This window comes from Podarcis bocagei (assembly GCF_964188305.1).
Source record: "Podarcis bocagei genome assembly, chromosome: 8".
Classification (NCBI taxonomy): domain Eukaryota; kingdom Metazoa; phylum Chordata; class Lepidosauria; order Squamata; family Lacertidae; genus Podarcis; species Podarcis bocagei.
In genome coordinates this window covers 55,904,993-55,925,407 of record NC_138133.1, presented here as the reverse complement: position 1 = coordinate 55,925,407, position 20,415 = coordinate 55,904,993, and the positions used below count along the sequence as shown (strand labels likewise).

Here is a 20,415-nt window from a genome sequence, read left to right as displayed (position 1 = left end):
GATTTATTCTTGGGTTTTCGTGTGAAAAGATAAGCGAGTGTAATTCTTTCTGCCACTTCTGGAGTTGGGTTGGGGGAATCCAGATTAGGAGAGATTAAAATAGGCAGGTTAATTTTGGGAGGGTGATCATTCTGATCATGGCTATTTTGTCTGAGAGTGTGAAGTTGATATTGTTCCATCTCCCCAAGTCTTTGTTGATTTGTCACCACAAAGGGTTGTAATGGTGGAGGTATAGTTTGTTGAGGTTTCCGGTTATTTGTACCCCCTAGGTATCTGAACTTGGTGCAGCAAAGTTTTATCTTGGTGATGTTGGTGAAATCTTTTTGGATATGGGGGCAGGTGTTGAAACACATAGCCTCAGATTTTGCAAAATTTAAACCATTGCAAATGTGTTGAGTTCTTTGGTTAGGGTGGTTGCTGTGTTTATGGGGTCTGGTGTTGTGACCATCAGATCATCTGCAAAGACCCCTGATTTATAGGTTCTGCCTTTTATTTCCACTCTCCTAATGTTTGTGGCTGCTCGGATTTGGATTGCTAGAGGTTCCAGAGCCAGGATGAATAGGAAGGGAGACCGTGAGCATCCTTGTTTTGTGCCTCTTTGGATTGCTATGGTATTAGAGTCCTGCATTTTGCTGAGGCTTGGGAATAGATTTGTTTGAAGATTTGTAAGAAGTTGGGACCAATTTTCATGTTAGTTATTACTACTAATAGGTATATCCATTCTAAGCAATCAAAAGCTTTGAGAATGTCTAGGGACATAATCATCAGTGGGAATTTAGTTGCCTTGCTGAGTTCAATTAGATTCAGTAGTTTCCTGATGAGGTCTCTTATATTGTGACCAGGGATGAAGCTAGTCTGGTCTGGGGCTATTAATTTGTGTAGGATTTTTTTTTAGGTAGTTAGCCAAGATTTATGTGAATATCTTGTAGTCTTGGTTTATTAATGAGATCGGGTGGTATGATTCTACTTTGAGGCTGTCTTTGAATGGTTTGGGGATAGAGACTATCTTGGAGAAGGTCCAGGTTTTAGGAATGGGGCCCCATTTTATGATGTCATTTAATAGGCGGGGCATGTAGGGCATCAGAGGTTCCCTTATGCGTTTTCTTTTGATAGGGTTTCCCAACCCCCACGCGTTAAGTGCAATTGCTTTTAAGCTAGCCATTCTGCTTATCTACTTTATAGAATGGTTCCCTGCCAACCCGTCTGGTTTGTCCTGTGTCTCTCACCTTATATTGTCTATCAAAACAATTAAGTTGCGCTGACATAAAGTGTGATGGGTGGGGGAAGAGTGGGGTTAGAATTAAATTTTGGTTAAAGAGTGGGGGGTAGATTACAGAAAGTAGCATATATGTAGTTATATAGGTGTTTATTTGGGGTAATTTGGACCATCTGGCTTCCAGCCGGTTGGTCCTGCATCTCAGCTGGCATGGAGGGCCTTGTTTAAGAAGAGGCTGTCCTCCCTGTCGTTTGCGATATGGAATGGTCAGTGAGACAGTGTTAAGCGCCTTTGTGATGCCTGTGTTGGGTAAAAGGTTTATAAGCAATGTTGTCAGTGTTATTAATAGCATTATTGGTTTGCTGGGGTAGGGATACGAGTATTGGCATGCTCTGGCACCACCACTGTGTTGGTTGTGTGTCAGATTTTAGCCTGTTTGTTGATTGTTTTATTGAGGTTTGGGGTATTGTTTTAGTTGGTATGGGTTTCTTTCTTTGTTTTCCTTTTCTTTTTCCTGCTCATTTTGTTTGTTGCATTTGTGAGGCCCACATTTCCTTGAACAATTGCATAGCCTTTAGGTGTAAAGGTAAAGGTAAAGGTACCCCTGCCCGTTACGGGCCAGTCTTGACAGACTCTGGGGTTTGTGTGCCCATCTCACTCTATAGGCCGTGGGCCAGCGCTGTCCGTAGACACTTCCAGGTCACGTGGCCAGCGTGACAAAGCTGCATCTGGCGAGCCAGCGCAGCACACGGAACGCCGTTTACCTTCCCGCTGGTAAGCGGTACCTATTTATCTACTTGCACCCAGGGGTGCTTTCGAACTGCTAGGCTGGCAGGCGCTGGGACCGAGCAGCGGGAGCGCACCCCGCCGCGGGGATTCGAACCGCCGACCTTTCGATCGGCAAGCCCTAGGCACTGAGGCTTTTACCCACAGCGCCACCCGCGTCCCAAGCAGCCTTTAGGTGTGCGCCCTATTAAATGTTTGTGTGGGTTGTCACAGCAATATGAGACACACTCATGAATCATCATTGTAGTCACCATTAAAGCAAGCAGCTAGCAAAACTGATGCATGAGGGAAAGCTATTGTTCCACCAAGTCAGTGATGGTAGCTACAAACCCACTGAAGAGGAAGTACCTGTCTGCTACCATTACCATATGCTAATTAGAGTGACATCTGGAAGCACCCTAGCTGGCTGCCCACCAATTAAATGTGCAACAAACTCTCAAACACCCACTGCAATACAGTTCTGTACATTCAGTTCTCTTAAGTATTTTGAAACAGACAACTAGAATAACACCACTGTTATTTCTTCTTAAGAGATGTATTTGTCCCAAAATCACAGACGTGCCATGTTGATTATGGCTGCAAGCCAATTTCCACGTATCTGGGGATAAGTCCCATTGAACTCATCAGACTTACTTCTAAGTAGCTCTGCATAGAATTGCACTGAAATGTTATTACAACTCAGAAGGACTATAATTGCAAACCATGATCAATGGAAACAGGGAACCAGTAAACAGCCTGTATCCACCATTGTTTCCAGCTCAATTCTACATAAGAGTCCAAGGCAATGGCTAGGATGACATGACAGGCAAATCTGAATTGAGTCTAACTCCTTGGAGGGGTTAAGACATGGGGTTAAGAGTGTGCACAAGCAGGCCAGCTCTCTGCCTCATCACACCCTCTGTAGTTTGAAGGGTGACAAGTCTGCAGTGGGGAAGGTCTTCTCTACTCTACTCTACTTTGGACCCCGGATTTCCCAGGGATCCAAAACACATGGGAGCCTCCAAGAGCACAATAGGCTTCCCTGAAGCAGGCTGCCACCCTTTCAATATGTGGAAAGCGATGGGTGTGGGCGGGTGTGGAGACTTTAGCACATTCACACACTCTCTCGCCTCTCTCTGCATTAAATTAACACCCCATAGGGTTTCTCTTTTCCATTAAACCACAAAATCAGGAAGTTATTGTTGGGTTGGCATACGTTACATTTATATATCCAGTTTTCCAAGTTAAAAATCAAAGGTGACTGCATTGGCTAGGACTGCTCCCTTCTGTAATGCTGAATTGCTAAGAACAATCAGCCAATATATATATACTCCTAGATCCCCCTTCACATCCAGCCAATTAAATTTTCATCAAATTGGTACATCCAGTGATATGAAACAGGAGTCTTCCCTAATGCAATCTGAAGTTGTGGGCTGCCTCCTGGGAGAAGGACAGATGCCTGATGGGCCTTAACACAAAAGGAGTGGTTGCTGTTTTCCCTGCGTTATGCCATTAGTACACTTGTTCGCTGACTTCCCCCACCACTGAGCCATCAGGAAGGCTTATGCTTGGCAGCAGGCTGGGATCCCTGCCTCTAAGCATGAAAGAGGGTCCAGCTATTTGCAGAAATAATGCCTTCCAGACGCACTAAACAGCACTCTTCTTTCCAGATGGAGATGCATCTCTGGTTTTTCCCCGCCAGTCATTTATTCACCTTCTGTTCTAACTTGTCTGCCTCTCTCCCCTCATTCACCCCCTTATGGCCCGCCTGTCTCGTGTTTTGCAGACTGGAATTCTTCACTCTGGAATTCACAGAGTTTGGTATGAAACAAACCCATAGGAAGAGTATGCCACAGACGGTTGGAAGAGGACCCCCTACACACACACAGAGAGAGAGAGAACACACAGCAGACTGCAAGCCAAAGGAAACAGGAATTGTGAACTGGGAAAGCCCTTCCTGTATCAACATCTGATGTTCTTCTCTCTGACAAACTTAAGAATGGAAAGGGTTTTGGCACATGCACAGCCTGCTGAAAGAAAAGTCGGCTTCCAGAGAGGAAAAAGAGACAGAGAAAAAGGAAAAGGAGCCAGGCGTTGTGGAGTAGCAACTTTTCACCGTCCCGCGAGGTCTGTAGACTGTCTTGTCCAATGAGTTCAGGGCTAAGAGCCAAGCCTTGAACTTGATATTCTCCTGTAGATAAGCACACCATGTTAGATTGACCCTGACTGGGTCACCTGAGTCACATGAATGCTTCAAGTCAACCTGCCAATTCTTATTACTTTCATGGCGTACGGGAAATGGACTAAACGTGGACTTTGATTTGGCCACAAGAGCATAAACAGTGACACTGATCCAGAGGTAATCTGACAAGTGTAAATTTAGAGGTTCCCTTTTCAGTTAATTAAATATTTAGGAACATTTCCCTTTCCCAAGCTCTCAGTGGATGGCCTGGGAGAAAGAGTTATATGGGTAGGGTTGTGTATTGGTAGACCCACCGAGGGGGCCAGTGCACAGGAATCCCACACATGGAGCAGCTGTTTAATGTGACTATGTGGCCAAGCACAGACCCAGACTCATTTTCCTCCCTTTCACAAAGGTGACTTTTCTTTACAGGACATTCCCTTCACACACACACAACTGCAAGTTGCTGCTCAGTCCAGAAACCATTCTTGTGGTTCACAAATATCAAGAAAAGGACTGGAAGTTATTTGTTATGGTATGACATGAAGTGGATTATTTAACAACTGAAGGAATAGAAAGAAACATGATATTTGGTTGAAGCAAGGTTATATTTATCTGGGGGGGGGGGACCAATAATTTCTGCAGTATCAACAGAGGCTTATCAGCTAAACCCGAAAGATACTTCAGGATCTTCTAATGGGGTTACTGTATTAGTCTCTTGAGAAGAGAAGAGAAGAGAAGAGAAGAGAAGAGAAGAGAAGAGAAGAGAAGAGAAGAGAAGAGAAGAGAAGAGAAGAGAAGACACAGTCTTGTGGCACCTCAGAGACTAACAAATTAGGGCACAAACTTTTGTGGATTGCTGTTCATTTCATCAGGTGCATGAAATACTGTCCTGAGTTACAGGTGTATATATATAAATGGCTGGGAAGGGTAGGAACATTTTGTGGGACATTATTATGTATATACCATCAATGGGATTGGGTTGTAGTCAACTAACATTTACTCTCATCTAAATTAATGACCATGTCTAACTTAAGTCCATTAATTTCATTGGGTTTCTTCTGAATAAAAGTTAGTTGAATACAACCATTATGCTTTACAGACTAGATAAGTCTCCTCCCCCCCCCCGAAAAGCAGGGGTCCTCTCTCATCAATGTTACAATCTGTATTTCAGACAATGAGAGAAAGAAAAGTAACTGAGTAAAGAGACAAGGAAACAGGTGAAACAGCTTTACGTGATGTGATCTCACGTGGTGAAATGAAATGAAATTTCTGGATCAAAAACATAGTTGTCACTGCCTCTCAACATTACAAGGAATGTGCAATTAGTTTTAAAAACAAGCCACTCATAATGAGCATGTATAGTCAAATGTCTTATGCCTGAAGCTAAAGTAAGATTGGTGGAGAAAATCCTAGAAAGAATGTTTCCTCTGCGTAAAAAGGCACTCAAAGACACCTCTGAACGTTGCAACAGTTTTAGAATCACTGCATAGAGCAAAAGTGTGTGTGTGTGCATGCATGTGTACTCACAAGCACATTTCTGATATATATATAAGTCTTCTTTTACTTGGTGAAATTAGCTACCTTCTGATAGCTTTGGCAGTAGAATGAAGAAGGGTGAACTGCAACACAATTATGTAGTGTGAAGCACTCGTGTTTAGGGTAGGTACTATAATTGTGGCAGACCTAGGATGAGGGCACATTTATTAGAGTGGTGGTCAGGAGCAGCATTTTCTTCAAAAGAAGGCATGTGGGCATAAAGTGGGGAGGGGTGTGCCTACAACTCCACCCACAGTATCGCCATGCTCACCTGAACATTCTGTGCATTTGGTGTTCATGCCACTAGAATCTTAGATCAGGACAACCTGGCCCCTGAGGTTCGTACGCTGGTGACCTGGAGACTGGACTACTGCAACATGCTGTATGTAGGACTGCCCTTGGGTCTGATCCAGAAGTGCTGGCTCGTGCATAATGCAGTCGCTAGACTGCTGATGGGGGCAGATGGCCAACTGCATGTGACACGTCTGCTAAAACATCTGCACTGGCTGTCCTTATGCTACAGAGCCAGGTTCAAGGTCTTTGTGTTAATATACAAAGCCCTGAACAACTTGCACCCTGGATACTTTAAGGTATAAATATGGTGCCACCTTAGCCATTGTGTGACAAGAATCGGGCTGCACAAGCAGCACAACCTCCGATTCCCTATACCAAGTTGGTATAAAATCATTAAAATTCCTTAGAAACAGTTTCCTCTAAAATGAATCCTTTTGAAATGTCACTCCATAGCCTAAGCCCTGATTACCTTTTGTGAACCAGGATCAGGTCATTTCAGTGAGCACTTAAGGGCTGATTCCCATGTGTATATGGACCACTTGTCTCATGGCTCAGCACTCTAGCCTTCTTCACCTGTAAGAAGGGTGTGCATATAGATAATGATCCTTGCCCTCACTCAGTCCCCCTATACACATTTAGCATAACTGGTGAAAGCCTTAAAAAGGCAGGGTTTCCTACTGCATGTACAAAGTCTATACATGTACATAATGTTTTTACGACTTAGTCTCTTTCACAACTGATTCTGAATGTGTCGATCTTGCAGTGATATGTCAGGTGTGGGGCAGCTGGGTGTGGTTTGTCAGGAATATCCTGGCAGGCCAAACTAGGGCTTCTGCCAGACCACATTTGACCCATTGGCCAGAGGTTTCACATCCTTGTTGTAACTCATTATTTGGTGTTGCAATCATTGAGCCACGAATATGTGTGAAGAACTAAGTGTGAGATGGACAAACATCTCTGCTACAAATCATGGTCAGGAGAGAAGTGAGACCCAAGGACCCATAGTTGCATCAGCAGCTACCCTATAACAGCTCATACTACGGTATTTGTTAATCAAGCCAAGCATTTTCTGCTCTGACTGGCTGGAGTTCTTCAACATCTCAGTCACAGGTCTCCTCTTGCATCTGCAAACTGGGCTGTTGTAACTGGATGGATTTGCCAGGGATTGAAGCTGTATTCAGCCATTGAGTTTACAGGCCCTTTCTGGTTCAGACCTTTTCCTTTTGGTGTGAGTGAAAGCACACTGATCCAAGCTCTGTTTTGCTGTACTGAATCAAGGGTCTTGCAGAGTCTCGCTGAATATGATCCAGCCTTCTCCCTACCTTCCTGAATTCCAGCACTAGTATTCCAGACATTCGAGGTATTTGAGGAAAATAGAATATTTTGCTTCAGGCAAGCCACACGCACAGCCCGCCTTTCCTAACCCACTGCAATGCTTGATGGGTCTTTTGCACTCCTGCTGGAAATGTACAGTCAAGATCTGAAATGACACGTTATGCTTGGAGGGTTTGAAGATTCCTCCTAATAGGCCTTTTTACTAGTAAACAAAAAGTTATCCATACTGTGATGCCTGCTCTGACCTGCAAGTTTGCAGACAATAAATCTTAATTACGGTTAAATGTCCAAATCTGCAAAGACGGAGGAAACATTAGTCAACTGTGAATTGGTCCTGACTCCTGCTTCGACTTTGCCTGGAGATGCAGCTGCAGGAATACATAAATTAGTTTTTTTTATTTGTTTGTGTCACTATACCATCAGCTGTAGCTGTTTCCTTAAGAGCATTTCCAGTATTAGTGGGCTTACTGGCATTCATCCTATTAGCATCTCAGATGCAGGTGGCATCTGGAAAGTTTTATTTTAAAGGACTTTTAGCATTGTGCTTAGGTTAATGAGAAAGCGCTACTTTAAAATATCTCGGCACTTTTCCAAAGAGCGGCTCGGTCTCACGACATCTGCTCAGTGGATACTTGTTACCTTTGGGTTTATTCAAGCAACCTTCTGAATAACCTTTTTGTTAGCAGCTTTCTTTATAGGCTCTGCAGCAGCAGAGCACGGGAGAGCAAACACAGTTGCTGGTAGAGGACGTTTTCTGTGCTGTGCTGAATTCACAAACTCCCTGGTTGTTTTGGAATCGACATACTGCAAATGTTCAGCAAGGCCACTTTTGCCTTCTCTTTTTCCGGTCCACCATCTTTTTTTTGGCTGGGGGCGTGGGGAGGCACATGTAAATGGAAGCAGGGCTGCTGTACCTTTAATAGCTATGTGGAAGGGAGAATTATGGCCCTGAATGACAGGTCAACATTCCCTCTTCTACACAGCTACTGACCCCTGTCTTTTAATCTGAGCCATAATCAAACAGCAGAATTTTACCATCAATGCTCTGGCCAACGGATTTGTTCTTTCAAGGCCACATCCTCACTGTACATTTAAAGTACCATTTTAACTGTCATGGCTTCCCCCAAAGAATCCTGGGAATGGAAGTAGGGATGGGAGGTACTAGATGAAATGAACCCCGTATTCATGATAACGCAATGAATACAATTCTCTGCCTAAAAACAGTGCCCTTTATGCAATTCTCCTTTATTCATAATCACAAATAACCTTGCATCTGATAAATAAGAACAGGTATTGCAGGATCATTCAGAAATTAAACTAACAGTGTACCCTGTCTTTTCTAGAGGATCAGACGGAGATTGGATTATTATTTGCTGCTGTTTCTCTTGAAACACTAATCCATACAGTGTAGCTTAATCTGCCATAGAACTATAAACATAAACCAAATCAAGGCAGCTGAAAAGGTCATTTCTCTACACGGCGCTGCAGAAACTGGGTTATGAAACCTCATGTTGCTCCAGAGAAATAGCACTGGAGCAGCTAAAATGGCATATATATTGCTAATACATTGCACTAGGGATTCCCACCCTAAAGCAGGGGATATCCGAGAGGATCCCTGGGTAGTTACTAGCTTCCTAGACAAATTTTAAGGCGGGTGCATATGAATATAGCATGTGGAGCATTAGATTTTTGATCCACCTCAACTATCAATGAGAATTAAATGCTGTGTGAAGCCACGCCAGCATTGATATCAGGCAGGCCCCTTCAATGACTTGTTTTTGAGGCCTGCTAAAAACTTCTTTGTTTAGGCAAGTCTACCAAGTAATGTAATTTTATGGTGCATATTTGTTCTTAAACAGTACTTTTTTTCTTAAAAAAATGTTTAGGGGTACTCTCATTTTCCTACTCATATTGAAATACTGCCCCTAAATGTGACCAAACTTAGATTCACAAAATGTTTAGGGGTATGCATACCCCTGTGTCCCCCTCCAGGGGAAAAAAGCACTGTTCTTAAAACTGTTTATCTCTGTTTTGATGATTTTATTGTCGACTTGTTTTGAGAATCTGTTGATTTTATCATTTTTTCTCTCTTATATTTTACATTATCAGTATGTAAGTATTGATAAATAAATAAATAAAATTCTATTTGTAGCTTTATAACAGAGCAGAAGGGTGTGATTGGTTCCCTGTTATGTCAGAGCAGGTGTGAAGGGGATAACATACACCGATACAGATTGGCATGCACTAAGCTGCCAGTGCGAAAAAGAATAAAATATGGAAGTATTAAAGCTACAATCAGCCCCGCTGAGCTCAAAGGGACTCACTTCCTAGTCGGCATGCAAAGGGTCAGGTTGCACATCTCACCTCCATCCCAAGTGCTATTAAGCAGGTAGCCAATTATTGAAGTAAGTGGGCATCAGGACCAAATTTAGAATGGGAATTATTCACTGTGCATTTGCTGCAACTCGGGACAAAGAGATGTTGGGGAGCAGAAAGGAAGGAAGGGTGGCATATGCTGCATTCTTCCTTTCACACACTCTCCCCACATAGACTTCTTGCTCCCTGGGTATTTTGCAGTGAAGGAAAGATGCCCTACCAAAGGAATAACAAGCATGGTGTCCAAACACTTCTGGCCCTTGAAAGGCCCAGCTGGGTACTTTGTTGGACTTGATTCCTTCTCTTTCCTCTGAGATCTTGCCAAGTCAAAGTTCAAAAGTAAAGGGTGCTGCAGTTCTGTTAGGTAGGGCATTTGAAAATAAGGAACACCAATTGTCTCAGAGAGAATGAACAGCCATTATTTTCTATGAATAGCCAAGGAGCAAGCATTTAAATTAAAAGATATCCCTGGAAAAAAGGGGTAATCTGTAGGCCACCCTTCTCCCACCCCTATTTACAGAGGATTAAAGGAATCAATTTTCTTCTGCTGTAAACCTGATTGTTTTCAACATCAAAGTGTTTCCTTCTTCTTCTTCTTCTTTTAAAAAAGTGCCACTTTTGGTTTCTTCTTTCTTACCTAGTTCCCCCTGTGTAATTTTGAGGATTCCATTGCAAGATTATTATGTCCCTGAATGCTAAATCACATTGACCTTGGCGTAGCATAAACAGAAAACTTTCCCATTCCCTATACCAAACAAAAGAACCAAACGGTGCTTGCTTTCTGCATTTCTTCTGGGTAAAGATACCCAATTAACCTCTGCAGAGCCTAGTTCTGGCAAGTTCTTGCTCTTCAGGAAATCGAGCCAGCCATCTGTGTGGGGGGGGGAGGATATTTATTGCTCCAGCCTATCTGGAAGCAGGCATGTGTTCTATAAATAGATCTAAAGGCCACACCAAAAACTCTGGGTGCCTCCAGACTGTCAGTATTTTGCAGAGGGATTCAAGTGAATACCAAAAATAAATACCGCCCCCCCCCAAAAAAAACCTGGACATTCCTTTGAAATGTAAAAATCCCCCCGGATGGGCAAGTTGGGCCCAAAAAAAGAGAACATGTCCTGGGATTTCCGGACATATGGCAACCCTACACATGACCTGCTGCTAGCAGAAAGCCAGTGTGCAACGAGTTGCAGACCAGAGTGTCATGTGACTGCTGTAGCACCAGCATGTGTTAAGCTCTGAGTGTGAACTGGTTTTCAGCAATCTATTCCAGAGGTCCAGTTATATTAAACTGCAGTGCCATTCAGTCAATCCACACAGGGTCGAGCATTCACACACAACCCCATTATAACAGGGTGATGTGGATAGAAGTCACCATATACTGAGCAATTTATTAACTCTTTTCTTCAAGATATTGGCAACCCTAAACGGGAATGGGTACAGAACATGGTTGTTACTCTTCCTTTCCCATGTTTAGAACACAGGTTTAATGGAGGTAGGAGCAAGTGAGATTTATAGAAAGCCAAATGATTCTGAAAAACAGAATGTCCCTGACATTAGTGGATATATATAACATGTAGCCAGAAACATGAGATCTTCTGTACTTCTGAAAGGATAACAGCACTACCGACTTTTTTCTCACAAGGCTTCTGGGCCTGTACCAACTTCAAAAAGGGTAGAAATTCAGCAGCTGAAATTCATATAGGTATGAGGAAAGGCTTCGTGTGCTGAAGTTCTGCTTCGTTCTTCAAAGCCCTGCAATAAAAGAAAAAGTTGGCAGTCCTAATTCACAGAAAGAACAGGTGGTTCACAACGTCCTTTGCTCAAATACTTTTCCAATAGCAGATAGCTGGGTTTGGCTGGGTTTTTCAGCGATACTGCACACAACAATAATCCAGTCTGATCTTATGTTTCGTACTATCTTGTAAATATGCACAAATTCAGAACAAGTCTGCAAAACTGGCACCTAACGTTCTGGTCAATCAAGTCAAAGTTGAGTCTGACATTTTTGGCGCATGCACCAATCCAGCAGGGTGCCATTTTACAAGTGAGCGATCCATCTTATTTTCATTCTTTGAATGCCATCCTCTAGTCAGCAAGCACTATTTTATTGTTTGGAATACAGGTCTGCTCCAAACAGATGAAGCAAATGAAACACTGCATCCTCCTTTGATTTGACTTTAATCAGCACAGATTTAACAAGCGCACTTTGGGAACAGAAACGGTTGTTTTAATTCGGTTTCGAGCTCGCGCTGCTCCGGTCTGTTCACCTGTTCGGGTAGCATTCTGCAGAATTGAGCATTGCATGTAAGAATGTCCTACAATTGCCTCATAGATGCTAATTACTAAACTTCCCAGGATGCCTAGCTCGCCTGTATCCCAAGACTCTTTCAGAGCTTCTAATCATTAGAATTCCCTCGGTCTCTTACTCCACTCCTTGCAAGCCATCTGGTCTCTCTGAACTGCAGCTGGAGCCAGTCCTCTTCCCACCAGTCACACCTGATCTTTTGACACACACACCTGAAACAACCGTAGCTCTATCTATGATGCATCGTAACCTTCAATAATGAGCTGGGCTTTTCCAAGCGCCTCTGCTGCTGATGGAGGAAGAATGAAGGCAGTGAGGGAGCTGCTTGTTTTAGGCCCCCTTAAGTCTGGAATGGAAGTGGGGGGAATGAGGAAGAACAAGGAGGAGGGACTCCATTCCCAATAATAACCTTTAAGGAAGCAGCTGGGGGGGGGCTGCTGCATGCTTAGAACTGCTTGTGGGAAGAAGCAATTCACATATTTTTGTGTCAGTCTTTCAGAGGCTGCTCCCTTTTATGCTGGCTCATGGGATACTTTGACTGACATCCGCCTTCTCCTCCCACACAGCACAAACTGATAGAGGCATCAAAAGGTTACCAGGAGCAGGAGAAGAGGGAGGGCCGAGTGGTTTTCCAATAGCATCAGATGATGGTATTCAGAGGGAGGGTGGCTTAATGAAAGTAGGAGGGCAAATGGATGGGAGAGAGGGGACAGAGACAGCAGATCCCACTTCCTTTAGTTTTCCACCAAGCTTTTGATTGATGGTCCTCACAACGCAGCTGCTTTTGTCTCTATTTTTGTTTCTTTAGGCTCATCCACACTTTTGCCTGACCCATATTTTTGATCGTGGTGCGTACAGATCAATTCTCCCAGGTCCAAGAGCTTTTCTTGTTGTTCCACAGCTGTACCCTCCCACTGAATTGAGTTTATGACATCATCACGTAGCCAAATCTGTCTCTGTGGCATCACCATCCTGTTGTTCCACAGACCGGAAGTCATTGACTGGCTGGGACACAAATAAGCTCTTCATTTAATAAATGATGCTGAGGAAGCTTCTTATCAGGTGGCAAACAGTGCTTGATGTAGAACAAAATAGGCAAGCTAGCTGTGGTTATTTTACTTTAAAGCAACGGTAAGTTCAAGTATTTGCAGCCTGTTACACCAACTGCTCTCATATATCAACTGCTTTTGCTGCCCTTTAGGGGATGCTGAGAGTGCCTTTTGTCTCACGATGATTCTGAAAAATATAGATTTTGAATACAACGTGCCCTCCTTGCTATCTGCATATCTTTGACCATTATCATATACCAAATAGTTTGGGGCTTTTATTACACTCAGTCATGATGGTAAAATCCCAGAGGGTCCCCTGGTAGTTTTTTCCACCAAGTCCAGACAGTGCCCTTTTTGCACAGCTGTTAAAGACAAATGCAGCAGCAGTTACCTGCTACATCTGACAATGCTCCGCTACCACTAGAGGACTGTGTCCGTAACTTTTTCTCTTGGCAGTTGTCCAGTGATGCCAAAATCAATGAAATAGCAAAAACCTGTCAGCTGCCTCACACAAAAAGGTGTATTTGCAACCTGCAGTGTATCCAGTTCTTAAACATAAGACCATTGCAGCAGTGTGCAAGTACATTTTAACGCACAGAAACATTATGCATGTGTATGAATTCTTCTTTTCCAACAATGGGAAAGATCCTGTATGGCAAAGGTTTCATTCAAGTACATCTCTTGACATTACATACAATAAAAGAATATGGAGGAGATGAGAGATAGCAGTCAAAGTGATTCTATGCAGGATGGTTGTTTTAAAACTGAAGTGCTATCTCCACACTCAAGTTCTCTAGCAAAGCTATAGATGGGGGGAAATACTTTGTTCCCGTGGCACTCAGTCAAGCATGGGAGATCAGGAATTACAAACACTTTATTCCAGTCCTGGGTATTTGTTCTGGTCGCTGCATTGAACCTCTAAAAATATTTCTTTCAGCGATGAAAGCTCTTTTCCTGATACTAATGCACAGCGTGTAGCTAATTTACTTCATAGAAAACAGTCTATCAGCTAATCGTGGCTACACTTAACCCTAACATGCTTCTTCAGATGCTGCTAACCTGATACAGATTAATCGTGCAGCCTATACATGCCTTGCTCAGAAATAAGCCCCATGGAGTTCAGTTGGGCTTACTTCCAGGTAAGGGATAGGGTGCATGCACAGCACACATTTAAAGCACATGGGTTCCCCAAAGAACCCTGGGAACTGTTGATAGTTCAGGGTGCTGGGTGCTGTAGCTCTGTGGTGGCATAAGCTCCAAAACCCAGGGTTCTTTGGAGGAAGCAATATGCTTTAAAATTACAGTGTATACACAGCCGATAAACAAGTCCTCCAGCACCACGGATTAGGTTCATCCTTCCAGAAAGGAGCAGAGCCACCATAAAATCAAATCCCCCCAGACCTAAGGGGATAGCATGTGACCCAGAAGGAGAGCATGATTCATGGTATATAAAGCCACAAGTGCTGTTTAAAGCCATGAGTTGGGCTTGATCCAAAGCAAGTTAGTCATGCTTAGGAGTCCCACTGAAATCAACATGAAAAATAAATTAGTCACCTTCATGCTTCACCTCAGGTGGATAACGGGAGGGTCCATCCCCAGTAGTACATTGGTACCTCGGGTTAAGAACTTAATTTGTTCCTTCTGCCAAGATTGTCTAGGCGTGCATGCACTTTCTCTGTCTCTGTCTCTCTCTCACACACAGTCATAAAGTAGAGTGGTACCTCGGGTTAAGTACTTAATTCATTCCGGAGGTCCGTTCTTAACTTGAAACTGTTCTTAACCTGAAGCACCACTTTAGCTAATGGGGCCTCTGTGTCACCGGAGCACGATTTCTGTTCTCATCCTGAAGCAAAGTTCTTAACCTGAGGTACTATTTCTGGGTTAGCGGAGTCTGTACCCTGAAGCGTCTGTAACCTGAAGCGTATGTAACCTGAGGTACCACTGTAGTAGTAATCGTCATAGTAATGACGATGATGATGATGTTTGGGTCACACTTACTACCGGTAATTGGTGGCATTATAAAATTGTTAATGTACTTCCACAACATACAGGAAGCTGACACTTGACACATAGGCAGTTAAAAAAATATCCTGGTTACTTGTAAAATAGAATCTGAAAACAGAACACTTCTACCTCTGCATCTCAGAATTCAGGCGATTCCTCTAGCACATATTAATTCAAGGCACAGACAGAAGGGAATCTGGAGACTATGGGACTTTATAATAACAATAATAATAATAATAATTTATTATTTACACCCTGCCCATCTGGCTGGGTTTCCCCAGCCACTCTGGACGGCTCCCAACAGAATATTAATGATAAAAATAAAAAGCAATAAAACATCAAACATTAAAAACTTCCCTAAAGAGGGCTGCCTTCAGATGTCTTTTGAAAGTCATATAGTTGTTTATTTCTTTGACATCTGATGGGAGGGTGTTCCACAGGGCGGGCGCCACCACTGAGAAGGCGCCCTGTTTGGTTCCCCTTTGCACATGAAAAAGTCAGGAACGGGCATGGTGGCAGGGGGGAGAGTGTGTGTTTTTCTTTCACTTTTCAGATTGAAAAATATTTCCATAACTTACTTCTTTCAGAAGACTTTCGTTCGTGTTTCATTAATTCAGATTTAGTCCAGTGTGTGTGTGTGTGTGTGTGTGTGTGTGTGTGTGTGTTTTAAGTCAGTTAGGGAAAAGCTGGGGGAAAGCCCCTCTCACTCACCCCCCCCCCAAGGATAGGCTGAACCCTGTTGGCGGTGTAAAAGAGCCCACATCTCAGCAAGGGCCCCTGCAGCAAAAGGGCTCTTGCTGGGGAGGGCTTTTTCCATGTATATCCGTGGTAACAGTGAATGCAGAATGCAATGCAAACCATTAAGCTTCAAGGAAAATAAATCTGAAGGAAAATACAGTGGTACCTCTGGTTGCGAATGGGATCCATTCCAGAGGTCCAACCGGATCCTGAGGTTTCTGCAACCCGAGGATCACTGTTCTGTGCATGCGCACAGCAGTAGACCATTTCTGCGCATGCATGCACAGCGAAACCCAGTCTGATACTTCTGGGTTTGCCGCTTTCGTAACGTGAAGTTTACATAACCAGAGGGCTACGTAAGCCGAGGTGCTACTGTAAACCCAAAAGACAAATCTGAAATACTTCTTTAAAAATTCAGAATCATTTCAACAGGATTAATTTTCATTCATGTTTCTTAAATAGAAACTGAATGCAGAAAATACCCCCCCCCCGGAAGTCATTTGTTTCCACATGAGCAGGGCCTCTCGCTCTATCATAGATCCAATGCTCTTAATTCCTTTGGCAGTGGTGGGAGAAGACAATATCTTAGCTCATGTGTGAACCCCAACCCAAAGACCCGAGTCTAACAGCACTCTTTGCAGCTTCATCCATGAGGAAAGCAGCAGTAGGACAAAGAAAGGAAAACATGAATAATTTCCATGGGGACGTGTATTCCACCTGTGCTGTCCTCATCCTAACGGCCTGGGTCTGCCTTACACTGCCCCAGGGTTATAATCTGCAAATGTGTCAATTGGCTTGCATGGTCCAGAACACAAGGATTCCATTCTGACAGGCAAATAATCACATGATGGGGGATCTCATTGATGATGGGCCCTCATATTTATTTAAAGTGACACCCTCAAAATCAGGATTTTGAAACATCCATGATGAATGAGCATCCAGAGGCACATATTTTAACGTTAATAGGGGATGTTGGAAATGGCCTACAGTTTAACTTTGGGATTTCTGAAATCTTCACTATTTCTCCCTATTATTTTTTAAAAAATATATATTGAAAAATGCTTTTAAACTACCCCAGAAAGAAACACTTAAAAGAGGTAATGATCATTACCATGCTTCTATGTTGATATAAAGCTATTAAAATCAACGTCGAAACAGCAAAGCATCAAAACAGAGCAATAATATAGGTGAATCAAGTCCAATGCATTTTAATAAGTGACAGTAATGTTACAGCACTGATAGTGGCACTCTGTGTGGGGTCAGGATAGTCATTCCAGTGCCAGAGGCCAATGGTAATATGCGGTGCTGGTGTGAAAATTCCCTAAGTAATTGGGGCACCCATGTGTCAGATTATAGTGAGTCAAACCATTGGTTCATCTAGTTCAGTACTGCTTACAGTGTCTGAAGATCTGACAACCAGCCTTTCATTACCAGCTGTAGGGCAGGTGGGTGTGACTTGAGAAAAATGTCCTCATGAGCCAAGAGGCCTAGTGTGCCTAATTCAAAATCTGATGACATGGATGTGGGGCCCCTCAATTTTGAGAGGGTGGAGGAGACCAATGGCCGAGCTGAGTGTGACGTGATTCAGTGGCTGGTTCCTCCTGAGCACGAGAGAGGAAGCCATGCTTCGCCAGGCTCTGTGCTTGGCCTCCTCCCAACGATGCAATGTCACATTGCAACACACACCACCGCATGACTTCATATGAGTGTGACATGTACAGGGCACATGACATGTGTGCTGTGTGTCAGGACCCCCCCCCCCAATCTTGGGCGCAGTTATTTTCCTGGACAGCCCTATCACACCAGAGGAAACAGAGACGGTACTCAAAAACCTGAAACCACACAAAGCCCCAGCCCCAGATGGCTATACAGCAGACTTCTGCAAAAAAAATCGAAGAACCTCTGATGTAAGGACATAACAACTTCATAAAAGGGGCCCCATCCCCCAAACCTGGATCTCTTCCAAAATAGTCTCTATCCCAAAACCACTCAAAGATAGCCTCAAAATAGAATCATACCACTCAATTTCATTGGTAAACCAAGATTACAAGATATTCACATCAATCCTGGCTAACCACCTAAAAATCTTCCTACACAAACTAATTGCCCCAGACCAGGTAGGCTTTGTCCCTGGTCGCAACGTAACAGACCCTAGTAGGAATCTACTGAATCTGATAGAACAACAACCAAACGCCCACAAGCGATCATGTCCCTAGATGTCCTTAAAGACTTTGATTGCTTAGAATGGAAATATCTATTGGCAGTATGAACTAACATTAAATTTGGCCCCAACTTCCTACAAACCCTCAAACAAATTTACACCCAAGCCTCAGCAAAATGCAGAATTAAAAATATGGAATCCAAAGAGGCACAAAACAAGGTTGCCCACTGTCTCCCGTTCTATTCATCTTGGCTCTTGAACCCTAGCAATCTGACTCCGAGCTTCCACCTGATATCAAGGGTGTGGAAATAAAAGGTAAAACCTACAGACTAGGTAAAACCTACAAACAAGATGAAGCAATGGGTCCACTTGGAGAGAGACACCATTGAAAACATCCCCACAACAGCATACCTGTTTCTCCAAAACAAACTAAAGAAAATCCCCACAACACAAGAGATATGCAAAATAACTAAATAGGTATTAGAACTCACGCCAGAACTGGCCCTACTGAACATGTTCCAACATCATAATGACCGCTCACATTATACAGAGCTTATAACCCACCTACTCTCAGCAGCCAGAAGCCTCATAGCCAGACACTGGAGAGACCTGTCAGGGGTAAGCATGGACCGATGGCATCAAATTGTATGGGAAAGAGCCTTAATAGGAAAGCTAACTAATAAACTGAAACTGACATGGGGACAAATAGAAGAATCCTTCACCCCAGTGTGGCTCCCCTTTATCACATACACAGCCCAACAAGACAACAACAAGAATCCACCAACAGCATACGAATCCATCTGGCTTACCTGACCCAACAAGTCCTCCCCCTTCACAAATGCAAACAAACCCCACTGCAGCCAACCACAGACAACCAATCACACCCTGCCCCCCCCCAATACCTCTCACTACCAAGGAAATGTCATAAATAAAGAGAAAGAGAACCTACCCAGTTGATGCTGACACAAAACCCCACACATACACTATAAAAAGACTATGAGCCTCACCACCCCAACCATCCTCTCCCCCCTCTTTTCCCCCAACCTTATACTGGATTCAACACTAATGTCTCACAACAAATGTAACTGATTTGTAAGAAAGACTGTACAACCTGGAAAAAAGAGTCAAGGCATGCACTTTTGTAAACCAAGAAAATATTTAATAAAAATATTTTTTTTAAAAAAAGGAAAGAATGGAGTTTAGCATATGTGCTATATGTTCTCTTATAGCTGCCATAATTTCTTTAAAATTCTCCTTGTCATTTCTTGCAGAGCAGATGACCCTGTCAACTGTGTGGGCTCTGCCCTTTTATGGCCAAGGGAATTTTAGAAGATTGGTTGTCCAGGAAAGGGGGGAGGCACCTCTGATAAATGAAGAAGGGCTGATTCTTCTTGTCACATATGATTTGGCCTCTTTTTATGCAACTTGCGTTCTTGGGCACTGGCAGAGTTGGAGTCTCCAACTGTGTGTACGATTCACTTCAGCAAACAGCCATGGATATATTCAAAGTGCAGCATTATGGTTTGTAAAGTCATCCACACAAAGGAACCTGAATAATATTAATTTCCATAAAGCTACAGTGTGTCTCTGCTGGAGACATTCTTCTGTCACAAAACCGGCACTGCAAAATGCTCCCTTTTCCTGGTGTGGTAAGCAAGAAACGTGTGGGGCATCCAATGTGTTGCTTTGTTTACATGTAAAGCTTTAGAAAAATAGTTTCCCCTTTTCCTTTCACTTGTTATAGGATTCATTGCTTGATTGGCACAAACGTGTTTCTTCTGCACCCCAAAAATTACGAAACATGCAGCAGAGAAATCAGATAAGGAAGAGCTTAACAGTTCTGTGGCATACTGAAGTGACAGGCACTTCATACGTGATTTCCCCGTCCATGTTATTTCCATATACTGCAGATGTCATACATGAAGCTGCCCTTCTGACATGTCATTTGCCTGCTTACTTGCAAACATACAGTTTGAGCATAGGTCGGTGCACAGCATTAACCCTTCAGCAGACAGCCAAATCCACTGAGCTGCATCAGATCTTCAGACAGAGGTCCCCTAGATGCTGTTGACTTACAGAGCTACCAAAAGTCAGCTTTCTCTGTCTCTCTTCTGTTTGTGTTGCTCCCGGTTCAAAGTGTAGTTTCTCTTGTCTCTGCTCACAAAGAGAAACTTCGGGGAAAATCCATTGATGTTTTACTCAGAGTAGACACATTGAAATCAGTTGGACCTAGCTCATGAATAGGGACGGGTCAATTTGTCAATTTCAGTTTTCCAGCATTAAGTGCAGTTAATGCATACTTTACCCTAGCATATAGGCTTTTGTACACATTACTTAGCTACAGATGCATTGCAAAATTCAGATGTGTGTGAATTTTGAAGGTGTGGCTGTGTTTCGGTTTGTGTACAATACCATTTTGGGAAGTGCGAATTGGGGCTCCTCCAAACATCT

General features: G+C 43.3%; 1 long non-coding RNA gene across 1 annotated transcript in view; it reads right to left on the bottom strand.

Moving 5' to 3' along the window:
• Positions 1 to 11,210: 11,210 nt before the first annotated feature.
• Positions 11,211 to 20,415, bottom strand: part of LOC308593196 — a 29,487-nt gene continuing 20,282 nt past the window's right edge. The window contains exon 3 of the long non-coding RNA XR_014010837.1: positions 11,211 to 11,459. This is a non-coding gene — a long non-coding RNA (uncharacterized lncRNA). The remainder of the gene's footprint in view (positions 11,460 to 20,415) is intronic.